Raw genomic sequence first — 17,093 nt, 5'->3', positions numbered from 1 at the left:
AGAGGATTCCATTCCTCATCTCAGGATTCCATTCCTCGTCGCAGGCTTCCATTCCTCATCGCAGGCTTCCATTCCTCATCACAGGATTCCATTCCCCATCGAAGGGTTCTATTCCCCCTCAGAGGATTCCATTCCTCATCTCAGGCTTCCATTCCCCATCGAAGGGTTCCATTCCTCATCGCAGGCTTCCATTCCTCATCTCAGGCTTCGATTCCTCATCGCAGGCTTCCATTCCTCATCGAAGGGTTCTATTCCCCCTCAGAGGATTCCATTCCTCATCTCAGGCTTCCATTCCCCATCGAAGGGATCCATTCCTCATCGCAGGTTTCCATTCCTCATCGCAGGCTTCCATTCCCCATCGAAGGGTTCTATTCCCCCTCAGAGGATTCCATTCCTCATCGCAGGCTTTCATTCCTCATCGCAGGGTTCCATTCCTCATCGCTGGGTTCTATTCCTCATCGCAGGCTTCCATTCCTCATCGCAGGCTTCCATTCCTCATCACAGGCTTCCATTCCTCATTGCAGGCTTCCATTCCTCATCGCAGGCTTCCATTCCTCATTGCAGGCTTCCATTCCTCATCGCAGGCTTCCATTCCCCATCGAAGGGTTCTATTCCCCCTCAGAGGATTCCATTCCTCATCGCAGGCTTCCATTCCTCATCGCAGGCTTCCATTCCTCATCGCAGGCTTCCGTTCCCCATCGAAGGTTTCTCTTCCTCATCGCAGGCTTCCATTCCTCATCGCAGGCTTCCATTCCTCATCGCAGAGTTCTATTCCTCATCGCAGGCTTCCATTCCTCATCGCAGGCTTCCATTCCTCATCGCAGGCTTCCATTCCCCATCGAAGGGTTCTATTCCCCATCGCAGGATTCCATTCCTCATCGCAGGCTTCCATTCCTCATCTCAGGCTTCCATTCCTCATCGCAGCCTTCCATTCCTCATCGCAGGCTTCCATTCCTCATCGCAGGCTTCCATTCCTCATATCAGGCTTCCATTCCTCATCGCAGCCTTCCATTCCCCATCACAGGGTTCCATTTCCCAGCACAGGGTTCCATTCCCCATCACAGGGTTCCATTCCCCATAAAATGATTCCATTCCCCATAACAGGATTCCATTCCCCATTACATGGTTCCATTCCTGTCACAGGGTTCCATTCCCGTCACAGGGTTGCATTCCGCATCACATGGTTCCATTCCCGTCACAGAATTCCATTCCCATCACAGGATTCCATTCCCTTCACAGGGTTCCATTCCTGTCACAGGGTTCCATTCCACATCACAGGGTTCCATTCCCCATCACAGGGTTCCATTTCCCATCACATGGTTCCATTCCCGTCACAGGGTTCCATTCCCCATCACAGGGTTCCTTTCCCCATCACAGGGTTCCATTCCCCATAACAGGGTTCCATTCCCCACCACAGGGTTCCATTCCCCATCACAGGGTTCCTTTCCCCATCACAGGGTTCCATTCCCCATCACAGGGTTCCATTCCCATCGCAGGGTTCCCTCCCGATCTCAGGGTTCCATTCCCCATCTCAGGGTTCACTTCCCCATCTCAGTGTTCCCATCCCCATTGCAGGGTTCCCTCCCCCATCGCAGAGTTCCCTTCCCATTCGCAGGGTTCCATTCCCCATCTCAGGGTTCCATTCCCCATCACAGGGTTCCATTCCCATCGCAGGGTTCCCTTCCCCATCTCAAGGTTCCCTTCCCCACCCCAGGGTTCCCTTCCCCACCTCAGGGTTCCCTTCCCCATCTCAGAGTTCCCTTCCCCGTCACAGGTTTCCATTCCCCATCACAGGGTTCCATTTCCATTGCAGGGTTCCATACCATATCACAGTGTTCCATTCCACATCACAGGGTTCCATTCCCCATCCCAGGGTTCCTTAATCCATCACAGGGTACCATTCCCCATCACAGGGTTCCATTCCCCATCACAGGGTCACATTCCCCCTCACAGGGTTCCATTCCCCATAACAGAGTTCCATTACCCATAACAGAGTCCCATTCCCCATAACAGGATTCCATTCCCCATCATAGGGTTCCATTCCCCATCACAGGGTTCCATTCCACATCACAGGGTTCCATTCCCCATAGCAGGTTTCCATTCCACATTGCAGTGTTCCATTCCACATCTCAGGGTTCCTTTCCACATCACAGGGTTCCATTCCCCATCACAGGGTTCCATTCCCCATCACAGGGTTCCATTCCCATCACAGGGTTCCATTCCCCGTCACAGGGTTCCATTTCCGTCACAGGGTTCCCTTCCCCATCGCAGGGTTCCCTTCCCCATCGCAGGGTTCCCTTCCCCATCGCAGGGTTCCCTTCCCCATCGCAGGGTTCCCTTCCTCATCGCAGGGTTCCATTCCCCATAACAGGGTTCCATTCCCATCACAGGGTTCCATTCCCCATTGCAGGGTTCCATTCCCATCACAGGGTTCCATTCCCCATCACAGGGTTCCATTCGCATCGCAGGGTTCCCTTCCCCATCACAGGGTTCCATTCGCATCGCAGGGTTCCCTCCCCATCTCAGGGTTCCCTTCCCCATCACAGGGTTCCATTCGCATCGCAGGGTTCCCTTCCCCATCTCAGGATTCCCTTCCCCATCGCAGAGTTCCCTTCCCCGTCACAGGTTTCCATTCCCCATCACAGGGTTCCATTTAACATCACAGTGTTCCATTCCACATCTCAGGGTTCCATTCCACACCACAGGGTTCCATTCCCCATCACAGGGTTCTATTCCCCATCACAGGGTTAAATTCCCGTCACAGGGTTCCATTTACCATCAAAGGGTTCAATTCCTGTCACAGGGTTCCATTCCCCATCACATGGTTCCATTCCCGTCACAGGGTTCCATTCCCGTCACAGGGTTCCATTCCCCATCACAGGGTTCCATTCCCGTCACAGGGTTCCATTCCCCATCACAGGGTTCCATTCCCGTCACAGGGTTCCATTCCCGTCACAGGGTTCCATTCCCCATCACAGGGTTCCATTCCCGTCACAGGGTTCCATTCCCCATCACAGGGTTCCATTCCCGTCACAGGGTTCCATTCCCCATCACAGGGTTCCATTCCTGTCACAGGGTTCCATTCCACGTCACAGGGTTCCATTCCCCATCACAGGGTTCAATTCCCCATCACAGGGTTACATTCCCGTCACAGGGTTCCATTTACCATCACAGGGTTCAATTCCCGTCACAGGGTTCCATTCCCCGTCACAGGGTTCCATTCCCCATCACAGGGTTCCATTCCCGTCACAGGGTTCCATTCCCCATCACAGGGTTCCATTCCCGTCACAGCGTTCCATTCCCGTCACAGGATTCCATTCCCCATCACAGAGTTCCATTCCCGTCACAGGGTTCCATTCCCGTCACAGGATTCCATTTCCATCACAGGGTTCCATTCCCCATCACAAGGTTCCATTCCCCATCACAGGGTTCCATTCCCCATCACAGGGTTCCATTCCCCATCACAAGGTTCCATTCCCCATCACAGGGTTCCATTCCCCATCACAGGGTTCCATTTCCCAGCACAGGGTTCCATTCCCCATAACAGAGTTCCATTCCCCATAACAGAGTTCCATTCCCCATAAAAGGATTCCATTCCCCATAACAGGATTCCATTCCCCATTACATGGTTCCATTCCTGTCACAGGGTTCCATTCCCATCACAGGGTTCCATTCCCCATCACATGGTTCCATTCCCGTCACAGGATTCCATTCCCTTCACAGGGTTCCATTCCTGTCACAGGGTTCCATTCCACGTCACAGGGTTCCATTCCCCATCACAGGGTTCCATTCCCCATCACATGGTTCCATTCCCGTCACAGGGTTCCATTCCCCATAACAGGGTTCCGTTCCCCATAACAGGGTTCCATTCCCCATCACAGGGTTCCATTCCACATCTCAGGGTTCCATTCCCCATCACAGGGTTCCTTTCCCCATCACAGGGTTCCATTCCCCATAACAGGGTTCCATTCCCCACCACAGGGTTCCATTCCCCATCACAGGGTTCCTTTCCCCATCTCAGGGTTCACTTCCCCATCTCAGTGTTCCCATCCCCATTGCAGGGTTCCCTCCCCCATCGCAGAGTTCCCTTACCAGTCGCAGGGTTCCATTCCCCATCTCAGGGTTCCATTCCCCATCACAGGGTTCCATTCCCATCGCAGGGTTCCCTTCCCCATCTCAGGGTTCCCTTCCCCACCCCAGGGTTCCATTCCCCACCTCAGGGTTCCATTCCCCATCACAGGGTTCCATTTCCATTGCAGGGTTCCATACCATATCACAGTGTTCCATTCCACATCACAGGGTTCCATTCCCCATCCCAGGGTTCCTTAATCCATCACAGGGTACCATTCCCCATAACAGGGTTCCATTCCCCATCACAGGGTTCCATTCCCCCTCACAGGGTTCCATTCCCCATAACAGAGTTCCATTACCCATAACAGAGTCCCATTCCCCATAACAGGATTCCATTCCCCATCACAGGGTTCCATTCCCCATAGCAGGTTTCCATTCCACATTGCAGTGTTCCATTCCACATCTCAGGGTTCCTTTCCACATCACAGGGTTCCATTCCCATCACAGGGTTCCATTCCCCATCACAGGGTTCCATTCCCATCACAGGGTTCCATTCCCCGTCACAGGGTTCCATTTCCGTCACAGGGTTCCCTTCCCCATCGCAGGGTTCCCTTCCCCATCGCAGGGTTCCCTTCCCCATCGCAGGGTTCCCTTCCCCATCGCAGGGTTCCCTTCCTCATCGCAGGGTTCCATTCCCCATAACAGGGTTCCATTCCCATCACAGGGTTCCATTCCCCATTGCAGGGTTCCATTCCCATCACAGGGTTCCATTCCCCATCACAGGGTTCCATTCGCATCGCAGGGTTCCCTTCCCCATCACAGGGTTCCATTCGCATCGCAGGGTTCCCTCCCCATCTCAGGGTTCCCTTCCCCATCACAGGGTTCCATTCGCATCGCAGGGTTCCCTTCCCCATCTCCGGATTCCCTTCCCCATCGCAGAGTTCCCTTCCCCGTCACAGGTTTCCATTCCCCATCACAGGGTTCCATTTAACATCACAGTGTTCCATTCCACATCTCAGGGTTCCATTCCACACCACAGGGTTCCATTCCCCATCACAGGGTTCTATTCCCCATCACAGGGTTAAATTCCCGTCACAGGGTTCCATTTACCATCACAGGGTTCAATTCCTGTCACAGGGTTCCATTCCCCATCACATGGTTCCATTCCCGTCACAGGGTTCCATTCCCGTCACAGGGTTCCATTCCCCATCACAGGGTTCCATTCCCGTCACAGGGTTCCATTCCCCATCACAGGGTTCCATTCCCGTCACAGGGTTCCATTCCCGTCACAGGGTTCCATTCCCCATCACAGGGTTCCATTCCCGTCACAGGGTTCCATTCCCATCACAGGGTTCCATTCCCGTCACAAGGTTCCATTCCCGTCACAGGGTTCAGATTCCACATCACAGGGTTCCATTCCCCATCACAGGATTCCATTCCTGTCACAGGGTTCTATTCCCATCACAGGGTTCCATTCCCCATCACATGGTTCCATTCCCGTCACAGAATTCCATTCCCATCACAGGATTCCATTCCCTTCACAGGGTTCCATTCCTGTCACAGGGTTCAATTCCACGTCACAGGGTTCCATTCCCCATCACAGGGTTCCATTCCCCATCACAGGGTTAAATTCCCGTCACAGGGTTCCATTCCCCATCACAGGGTTCCATTTCCCAGCACAGGGTTCCATTCCCCATAACAGAGTTCCATTCCCCATAACAGAGTTCCATTCCCCATAAAAGGATTCCATTCCCCATAACAGGATTCCATTCCCCATTACATGGTTCCATTCCTGTCACAGGGTTCCATTCCCATCACAGGGTTCCATTCCCCATCACATGGTTCCATTCCCATCACAGAATTCCATTCCCATCACAGGATTCCATTCCCTTCACAGGGTTCCTTTCCTGTCACAGGGTTCCATTCCACGTCACAGGGTTCCATTCCCCATCACAGGGTTCCATTCCCCATCACATGGTTCCATTCCCGTCACAGGGTTCCATTCCCCATAACAGGGTTCCTTTCCCCATCACAGGGTTCCATTCCCATCACAGAATTCCATTCCCATCACAGGATTCCATTCCCTTCACAGGGTTCCATTCCTGTCACAGGGTTCCATTCCACGTCACAGGGTTCCATTCCCCATAACAGGGTTCCATTCCCCATAAAAGGGTTCCATTCCCCACCACAGGGTTCCATTCCCCATCACAGGGTTCTTTTCCCCATCTCAGGGTTCACTTCCCCATCTCAGTGTTCCCATCCCCATTGCAGCGTTCCCTCCCCCATCGCAGAGGTCCCTTACCAGTCGCAGGGTTCCATTCCCCATCTCAGGGTTCCATTCCCCATCACAGGGTTCCATTCCCATCGCAGGGTTCCCTTCCCCATCTCAGGGTTCCCTTCCCCACCCCAGGGTTCCCTTCCCCACCTCAGGGTTCCCTTCCCCATCTCAGAGTTCCCTTCCCCGTCCCAGGGTTCCATTCCCCATCACAGGGTTCCATTCCAATCACAGGGTTCCATTCCCCATCACAGGGTTCCATTCCCTATCACAGGGTTCCATTCCCCATCCCAGGGTTCCTTAATCCATCACAGGGTACCATTCCCCATCACAGGGTTCCATTCCCCATCACAGGGTTCCATTCCCCCTCACAGGGTTCCATTCCCCATAACAGAGTTCCATTACCCATAACAGAGTCCAATTCCCCATAACAGGATTCCATTCCCCATCACAGGGTTCCATTCCCCATCACAGGGTTCCATTCCACATCACAGGGTTCCATTCCCCATATTAGGTTTCCATTCCACATTGCAGTGTTCCATTCCACATCTCAGGGTTCCATTCCACATCACAGGGTTCCATTCCCATCACAGGGTTCCATTCCCCATCACAGGGTTCCATTCCCGTCACAGGGTTCCATTCCCCGTCACAGGGTTCCATTTCCGTCACAGGGTTCCCTTCCCCATCGCAGGGTTCCCATCCCCATCGCAGGGTTCCCTTCCCCATCGCAGGGTTCCCTTCCCCATCGCAGGGTTCCCTTCCCCATCGCAGGGTTCCCTTCCCCATCGCAGGGTTCCCTTCCTCATCGCAGGGTTCCATTCCCCATAACAGGGTTCCATTCCCATCACAGGGTTCCATTCCCCATTGCAGGGTTCCATTCCCATCACAGGGTTCCATTCCCCATCACAGGGTTCCATTCGCATCGCAGGGTTCCCTTCCCCATCACAGGGTTCCATTCGCATCGCAGGGTTCCCTTCCTCATCTCAGGATTCCCTTCCCCATCGCAGAGTTCCCTTCCCCGTCACAGGTTTCCATTCCCCATCACAGGGTTCCATTCAACATCACAGTGTTCCATTCCACATCTCAGGGTTCCATTCCACACCACAGGGTTCCATTCCCCATCACAGGGTTCTATTCCCCATCACAGGGTTAAATTCCCGTCACAGGGTTCCATTTACTTTCACAGGGTTCTATTCCTGTCACAGGGTTCTATTCCCCATCACATGGTTCCATTCCCGTCACAGGGTTCCATTCCCGTCACAGGGTTCCATTCCACATCACAGGGTTCCATTCCCGTCACAGGGTTCCATTCCCCATCACAGGGTTCCATTCCCGTCACAGGGTTCCATTCCCGTCACAGGGTTCCATTCCACATCACAGGGTTCCATTCCCCATCACAGGGTTCCATTCCCCATCACAGGGTTAAATTCCCGTCACAGGGTTCCATTTACCATCACAGGGTTCCATTCCCATCACAGGATTCCATTCCCTTCACAGGGTTCCATTCCTGTCACAGGGTTCAATTCCACGTCACAGGGTTCCATTCCCCATCACAGGGTTCCATTCCCCATCACAGGGTTACATTCCCGTCACAGGGTTCCATTCCCCATCACAGGGTTCCATTTCCCAGCACAGGGTTCCATTCCCCATAACAGAGTTCCATTCCCCATAACAGAGTTCCATTCCCCATAAAAGGATTCCATTCCCCATAACAGGATTCCATTCCCCATTACATGGTTCCATTCCTGTCACAGGGTTGCATTCCCATCACAGGGTTCCATTCCCCATCACATGGTTCCATTCCCATCACAGAATTCCATTCCCATCACAGGATTCCATTCCCTTCACAGGGTTCCATTCCTGTCACAGGGTTCCATTCCACGTCACAGGGTTCCATTCCCCATCACAGGGTTCCATTCCCCATCACATGGTTCCATTCCCGTCACAGGGTTCCATTCCCCATAACAGGGTTCCTTTCCCCATCACAGGGTTCCATTCCCATCACAGAATTCCATTCCCATCACAGGATTCCATTCCCTTCACAGGGTTCCATTCCTGTCACAGGGTTCCATTCCACGTCACAGGGTTCCATTCCCCATAACAGGGTTCCATTCCCCATAACAGGGTTCCATTCCCCAACACAGGGTTCCATTCCCCATCACAGGGTTCCTTTCCCCATCTCAGGGTTCACTTCCCCATCTCAGTGTTCCCATCCCCATTGCAGCGTTCCCTCCCCCATCGCAGAGTTCCCTTACCAGTCGCAGGGTTCCATTCCCCATCTCAGGGTTCCATTCCCCATCACAGGGTTCCATTCCCATCGCAGGGTTCCCTTCCCCATCTCAGGGTTCCCTTCCCCACCCCAGGGTTCCCTTCCCCACCTCAGGGTTCCCTTCCCCATCTCAGAGTTCCCTTCCCTGTCACAGGTTTCCATTCCCCATCACAGGGTTCCATTTCCATTGCAGGGTTCCATACCATATCACAGTGTTCCATTCCACATCACAGGGTTCCATTCCACATCACAGGGTTCCATTCCCGTCCCAGGGTTCCATTCCTCATCACAGGGTTCCATTCCCGTCCCAGGGTTCCATTCCCCATCACAGGGTTCCATTCCAATCACAGGGTTCCATTCCCCATCACAGGGTTCCATTCCCTATCACAGGGTTCCATTCCCCATCCCAGGGTTCCTTAATCCATCACAGGGTACCATTCCCCATCACAGGGTTCCATTCCCCATCACAGGGTTCCATTCCCCCTCACAGGGTTCCATTCCCCATAACAGAGTTCCATTACCCATAACAGAGTCCAATTCCCCATAACAGGATTCCATTCCCCATCACAGGGTTCCATTCCCCATCACAGGGTTCCATTCCACATCACAGGGTTCCATTCCCCATAGCAGGTTTCCATTCCACATTGCAGTGTTCCATTCCACATCTCAGGGTTCCATTCCACATCACAGGGTTCCATTCCCATCACAGGGTTCCATTCCCCATCACAGGGTTCCATTCCCCGTCACAGGGTTCCATTCCCCGTCACAGGGTTCCATTTCCGTCACAGGGTTCCCTTCCCCATCGCAGGGTTCCCATCCCCATCGCAGGGTTCCCTTCCCCATCGCAGGGTTCCCTTCCCCATCGCAGGGTTCCCTTCCCCATCGCAGGGTTCCCTTCCCCATCGCAGGGTTCCCTTCCTCATTGCAGGGTTCCATTCCCCATAACAGGGTTCCATTCCCATCACAGGGTTCCATTCCCCATTGCAGGGTTCCATTCCCATCACAGGGTTCCATTCCCCATCACAGGGTTCCATTCGCATCGCAGGGTTCCCTTCCCCATCACAGGGTTCCATTCGCATCGCAGGGTTCCCTTCCTCATCTCAGGATTCCCTTCCCCATCGCAGAGTTCCCTTCCCCGTCACAGGTTTCCATTCCCCATCACAGGGTTCCATTCAACATCACAGTGTTCCATTCCACATCTCAGGGTTCCATTCCACACCACAGGGTTCCATTCCCCATCACAGGGTTCTATTCCCCATCACAGGGTTAAATTCCCGTCACAGGGTTCCATTTACCATCACAGGGTTCAATTCCTGTCACAGGGTTCTATTCCCCATCACATGGTTCCATTCCCGTCACAGGGTTCCATTCCCGTCACAGGGTTCCATTCCACATCACAGGGTTCCATTCCCGTCACAGGGTTCCATTCCCCATCACAGGGTTCCATTCCCGTCACAGGGTTCCATTCCCGTCACAGGGTTCCATTCCACATCACAGGGTTCCATTCCCCATCACAGGGTTCCATTCCCCATCACAGGGTTAAATTCCCGTCACAGGGTTCCATTTACCATCACAGGGTTCCATTCCCGTCACAGGGTTCCATTCCCCATCACAGGGTTCCATTCCCGTCACAGGGTTCCATTCCCCGTCACAGGGTTCCATTCCCCATCACAGGGTTCCATTCCCGTCACAGGGTTCCATTCCCCATCACAGGGTTCCATTCCCGTCACAGCGTTCCATTCCCGTCACAGGATTCCATTCCCCATCACAGAGTTCCATTCCCGTCACAGGGTTCCATTCCCGTCACAGGATTCCATTTCCATCACAGGGTTCCATACCCGTCACAAGGTTCCATTCCCATCACAGGGTTCCATTCCAGTCACAGGGTTCCATTCCCCATCACAAGGTACCATTCCCCATCACAGGGTTCCATTCCCCATCACAAGGTTCCATTCCCCATCACAGGGTTCCATTCCCCATCACAGGGTTCAATTTCCCAGCACAGGGTTCCATTCCCCATAACAGAGTTCCATTCCCCATAACAGAGTTCCATTCCCCATAAAAGGATTCCATTCCCCATAACAGGATTCCATTCCCCATTACATGGTTCCATTCCTGTCACAGGGTTCCATTCCCATCACAGGGTTCCATTCCCCATCACATGGTTCCATTCCCGTCACAGAATTCCATTCCCATCACAGGATTCCATTCCCTTCACAGGGTTCCATTCCTGTCACAGGGTTCCATTCCACGTCACAGGGTTCCATTCCCCATCACAGGGTTCCATTCCCGTCACAGGGTTCCATTCCCCATAACAGGGTTCCGTTCCCCATAACAGGGTTCCATTCCCCATCACAGGGTTCCATTCCACATCTCAGGGTTCCATTCCCCATCACAGGGTTCCTTTCCCCATCACAGGGTTCCATTCCCCATAACAGGGTTCCATTCCCCACCACAGGGTTCCATTCCCCATCACAAGGTTCCTTTCCCCATAACATGGTTCCATTCCCCATCACAGGGTTCCTTTCCACATAACAGGGTTCCATTCCCCATAAAAGGATTCCATTCCCCATAACAGGATTCCATTCCCCATTACATGGTTCCATTCCTGTCACAGGGTTCCATTCCCTTCACAGGGTTCCATTCCACATCACATGGTTCCATTCCCGTCACAGAATTCCATTCCCATCACAGGGTTCCATTCCCATCACAGGGTTCCATTCCACATAACAGGGTTCCATTCCCCATAAAAGGATTCCATTCCCCATAACAGGATTCCATTCCCCATTACATGGTTCCATTCCTGTCACAGGGTTCCATTCCCGTCACAGGGTTCCATTCCCCATCACATGGTTCCATTCCCGTCACAGAATTCCATTCCCATCACAGGATTCCATTCCCTTCACAGGGTTCCATTCCTGTCACAGGGTTCCATTCCACGTCACAGGGTTCCATTCCCCATCACAGGGTTCCATTCCCCATCACATGGTTCCATTCCCGTCACAGGGTTCCATTCCCCATCACAGGGTTCCTTTCCCCATCACAGGGTTCCATTCCCCATAACAGGGTTCCATTCCCCACCACAGTGTTCCATTCCCCATCACAGGGTTCCTTTCCCCATCACAGGGTTCCATTCCCCATCGCAGGGTTCCATTCCCCATCACATGGTTCCATTCCCGTCACAGGGTTCCATTCCCCATCACAGGGTTCCTTTCCCCATCACAGGGTTCCATTCCCCATAACAGGGTTCCATTCCCCACCACAGTGTTCCATTCCCCATCACAGGGTTCCTTTCCCCATCACAGGGTTCCATTCCCCATCGCAGGGTTCCATTCCCATCACATGGTTCCATTCCCATCACAGAATTCCATTCCCATCACAGGATTCCATTCCCTTCACAGGGTTCCTTTCCTGTCACAGGGTTCCATTCCACGTCACAGGGTTCCATTCCCCATCACAGGGTTCCATTCCCCATCACATGGTTCCATTCCCGTCACAGGGTTCCATTCCCCATAACAGGGTTCCTTTCCCCATCACAGGGTTCCATTCCCATCACAGAATTCCATTCCCATCACAGGATTCCATTCCCTTCACAGGGTTCCATTCCTGTCACAGGGTTCCATTCCACGTCACAGGGTTCCATTCCCCATAACAGGGTTCCATTCCCCATAAAAGGGTTCCATTCCCCACCACAGGGTTCCATTCCCCATCACAGGGTTCTTTTCCCCATCTCAGGGTTCACTTCCCCATCTCAGTGTTCCCATCCCCATTGCAGCGTTCCCTCCCCCATCGCAGAGTTCCCTTACCAGTCGCAGGGTTCCATTCCCCATCTCAGGGTTCCATTCCCCATCACAGGGTTCCATTCCCATCGCAGGGTTCCCTTCCCCATCTCAGGGTTCCCTTCCCCACCCCAGGGTTCCCTTCCCCACCTCAGGGTTCCCTTCCCCATCTCAGAGTTCCCTTCCCCGTCCCAGGGTTCCATTCCCCATCACAGGGTTCCATTCCAATCACAGGGTTCCATTCCCCATCACAGGGTTCCATTCCCTATCACAGGGTTCCATTCCCCATCCCAGGGTTCCTTAATCCATCACAGGGTACCATTCCCCATCACAGGGTTCCATTCCCCATCACAGGGTTCCATTCCCCCTCACAGGGTTCCATTCCCCATAACAGAGTTCCATTACCCATAACAGAGTCCAATTCCCCATAACAGGATTCCATTCCCCATCACAGGGTTCCATTCCCCATCACAGGGTTCCATTCCACATCACAGGGTTCCATTCCCCATAGCAGGTTTCCATTCCACATTGCAGTGTTCCATTCCACATCTCAGGGTTCCATTCCACATCACAGGGTTCCATTCCCATCACAGGGTTCCATTCCCCGTCACAGGGTTCCATTTCCGTCACAGGGTTCCCTTCCCCATCGCAGGGTTCCCATCCCCATCGCAGGGTTCCCTTCCCCATCGCAGGGTTCCCTTCCCCATCGCAGGGTTCCCTTCCTCATCGCAGGGTTCCATTCCCCATAACAGGGTTCCATTCCCATCACAGGGTTCCATTCCCCATTGCAGGGTTCCATTCCCATCACAGGGTTCCATTCCCCATCACAGGGTTCCATTCGCATCGCAGGGTTCCCTTCCCCATCACAGGGTTCCATTCGCATCGCAGGGTTCCCTTCCTCATCTCAGGATTCCCTTCCCCATCGCAGAGTTCCCTTCCCCGTCACAGGTTTCCATTCCCCATCACAGGGTTCCATTCAACATCACAGTGTTCCATTCCACATCTCAGGGTTCCAGTCCACACCACAGGGTTCCATTCCCCATCACAGGGTTCTATTCCCCATCACAGGGTTAAATTCCCGTCACAGGGTTCCATTTACTTTCACAGGGTTCTATTCCTGTCACAGGGTTCTATTCCCCATCACATGGTTCCATTCCCGTCACAGGGTTCCATTCCACATCACAGGGTTCCATTCCCGTCACAGGGTTCCATTCCCCATCACAGGGTTCCATTCCCGTCACAGGGTTCCATTCCCGTCACAGGGTTCCATTCCCGTCACAGGGTTCCATTCCACATCACAGGGTTCCATTCCCCATCACAGGGTTCCATTCCCCATCACAGGGTTAAATTCCCGTCACAGGGTTCCATTTACCATCACAGGGTTCCATTCCCATCACAGGATTCCATTCCCTTCACAGGGTTCCATTCCTGTCACAGGGTTCAATTCCACGTCACAGGGTTCCATTCCCCATCACAGGGTTCCATTCCCCATCACAGGGTTACATTCCCGTCACAGGGTTCCATTCCCCATCACAGGGTTCCATTTCCCAGCACAGGGTTCCATTCCCCATAACAGAGTTCCATTCCCCATAACAGAGTTCCATTCCCCATAAAAGGATTCCATTCCCCATAACAGGATTCCATTCCACATTACATGGTTCCATTCCTGTCACAGGGTTCCATTCCCATCACAGGGTTCCATTCCCCATCACATGGTTCCATTCCCATCACAGAATTCCATTCCCATCACAGGATTCCATTCCCTTCACAGGGTTCCATTCCTGTCACAGGGTTCCATTCCACGTCACAGGGTTCCATTCCCCATCACAGGGTTCCATTCCCCATCACATGGTTCCATTCCCATCACAGGGTTCCATTCCCCATAACAGGGTTCCTTTCCCCATCACAGGGTTCCATTCCCATCACAGAATTCCATTCCCATCACAGGATTCCATTCCCTTCACAGGGTTCCATTCCTGTCACAGGGTTCCATTCCACATCACAGGGTTCCATTCCCCATAACAGGGTTCCATTCCCCATAACAGGGTTCCATTCCCCACCACAGGGTTCCATTCCCCATCACAGGGTTCCTTTCCCCATCTCAGGGTTCACTTCCCCATCTCAGTGTTCCCATCCCCATTGCAGCGTTCCCTCCCCCATCGCAGAGTTCCCTTACCAGTCGCAGGGTTCCATTCCCCATCTCAGGGTTCCATTCCCCATCACAGGGTTCCATTCCCATCGCAGGGTTCCCTTCCCCATCTCAGGGTTCCCTTCCCCACCCCAGGGTTCCCTTCCCCACCTCAGGGTTCCCTTCCCCATCTCAGAGTTCCCTTCCCCGTCACAGGTTTCCATTCCCCATCACAGGGTTCCATTTCCATTGCAGGGTTCCATACCATATCACAGTGTTCCATTCCACATCACAGGGTTCCATTCCACATCACAGGGTTCCATTCCCGTCCCAGGGTTCCATTCCTCATCACAGGGTTCCATTCCCGTCCCAGGGTTCCATTCCCCATCACAGGGTTCCATTCCAATCACAGGGTTCCATTCCCCATCACAGGGTTCCATTCCCTATCACAGGGTTCCATTCCCCATCCCAGGGTTCCTTAATCCATCACAGGGTACCATTCCCCATCACAGGGTTCCATTCCCCATCACAGGGTTCCATTCCCCCTCACAGGGTTCCATTCCCCATAACAGAGTTCCATTACCCATAACAGAGTCCAATTCCCCATAACAGGATTCCATTCCCCATCACAGGGTTCCATTCCCCATCACAGGGTTCCATTCCACATCACAGGGTTCCATTCCCCATAGCAGGTTTCCATTCCACATTGCAGTGTTCCATTCCACATCTCAGGGTTCCATTCCACATCACAGGGTTCCATTCCCATCACAGGGTTCCATTCCCCATCACAGGGTTCCATTCCCGTCACAGGGTTCCATTCCCCGTCACAGGGTTCCATTTCCGTCACAGGGTTCCCTTCCCCATCGCAGGGTTCCCATCCCCATCGCAGGGTTCCCTTCCCCATCGCAGGGTTCCCTTCCCCATCGCAGGGTTCCCTTCCCCATCGCAGGGTTCCCTTCCTCATCGCAGGGTTCCATTCCCCATAACAGGGTTCCATTCCCATCACAGGGTTCCATTCCCCATTGCAGGGTTCCATTCCCATCACAGGGTTCCATTCCCCATCACAGGGTTCCATTCGCATCGCAGGGTTCCCTTCCCCATCACAGGGTTCCATTCGCATCGCAGGGTTCCCTTCCTCATCTCAGGATTCCCTTCCCCATCGCAGAGTTCCCTTCCCCGTCACAGGTTTCCATTCCCCATCACAGGGTTCCATTCAACATCACAGTGTTCCATTCCACATCTCAGGGTTCCATTCCACACCACAGGGTTCCATTCCCCATCACAGGGTTAAATTCCCGTCACAGGGTTCCATTTACCATCACAGGGTTCAATTCCTGTCACAGGGTTCTATTCCCCATCACATGGTTCCATTCCCGTCACAGGGTTCCATTCCCGTCACAGGGTTCCATTCCACATCACAGGGTTCCATTCCCGTCACAGGGTTCCATTCCCCATCACAGGGTTCCATTCCCGTCACAGGGTTCCATTCCCGTCACAGGGTTCCATTCCACATCACAAGGATTCCCCATCACAGGGTTCCATTCCCCATCACAGGGTTAAATTCCCGTCACAGGGTTCCATTTACCATCACAGGGTTCCATTCCCGTCACAGGGTTCCATTCCCCATCACAGGGTTCCATTCCCGTCACAGGGTTCCATTCCCCGTCACAGGGTTCCATTCCCCATCACAGGGTTCCATTCCCGTCACAGGGTTCCATTCCCCATCACAGGGTTCCATTCCCGTCACAGCGTTCCATTCCCGTCACAGGATTCCATTCCCCATCACAGAGTTCCATTCCCGTCACAGGGTTCCATTCCCGTCACAGGATTCCATTTCCATCACAGGGTTCCATACCCGTCACAAGGTTCCATTCCCGTCACAGGGTTCCATTCCAGTCACAGGGTTCCATTCCCCATCACAAGGTACCATTCCCCATCACAGGGTTCCATTCCCCAGCACAGGGTTCCATTCCCCATCACAAGGTTCCATTCCCCATCACAGGGTTCCATTCCCGTCACAGGGTTCCATTCCACATCACAAGGATTCCCCATCACAGGGTTCCATTCCCCATCACAGGGTTAAATTCCCGTCACAGGGTTCCATTTACCATCACAGGGTTCCATTCCCGTCACAGGGTTCCATTCCCCATCACAGGGTTCCATTCCCGTCACAGGGTTCCATTCCCCGTCACAGGGTTCCATTCCCCATCACAGGGTTCCATTCCCGTCACAGGGTTCCATTCCCCATCACAGGGTTCCATTCCCGTCACAGCGTTCCATTCCCGTCACAGGATTCCATTCCCCATCACAGAGTTCCATTCCCGTCACAGGGTTCCATTCCCGTCACAGGATTCCATTTCCATCACAGGGTTCCATACCCGTCACAAGGTTCCATTCCCGTCACAGGGTTCCATTCCAGTCACAGGGTTCCATTCCCCATCACAAGGTACCATTCCCCATCACAGGGTTCCATTCCCCAGCACAGGGTTCCATTCCCCATCACAAGGTTCCATTCCCCATCACAGGGTTCCATTCCCCATCACAGGGTTCCATTCCCGTCACAGGGTTCCA

Source organism: Oncorhynchus clarkii, unplaced genomic scaffold (genome assembly GCF_045791955.1).
Source record: "Oncorhynchus clarkii lewisi isolate Uvic-CL-2024 unplaced genomic scaffold, UVic_Ocla_1.0 unplaced_contig_2184_pilon_pilon, whole genome shotgun sequence".
Classification (NCBI taxonomy): Eukaryota; Metazoa; Chordata; class Actinopteri; order Salmoniformes; family Salmonidae; genus Oncorhynchus; species Oncorhynchus clarkii.
This window is presented reverse-complemented; position numbering follows the sequence as displayed.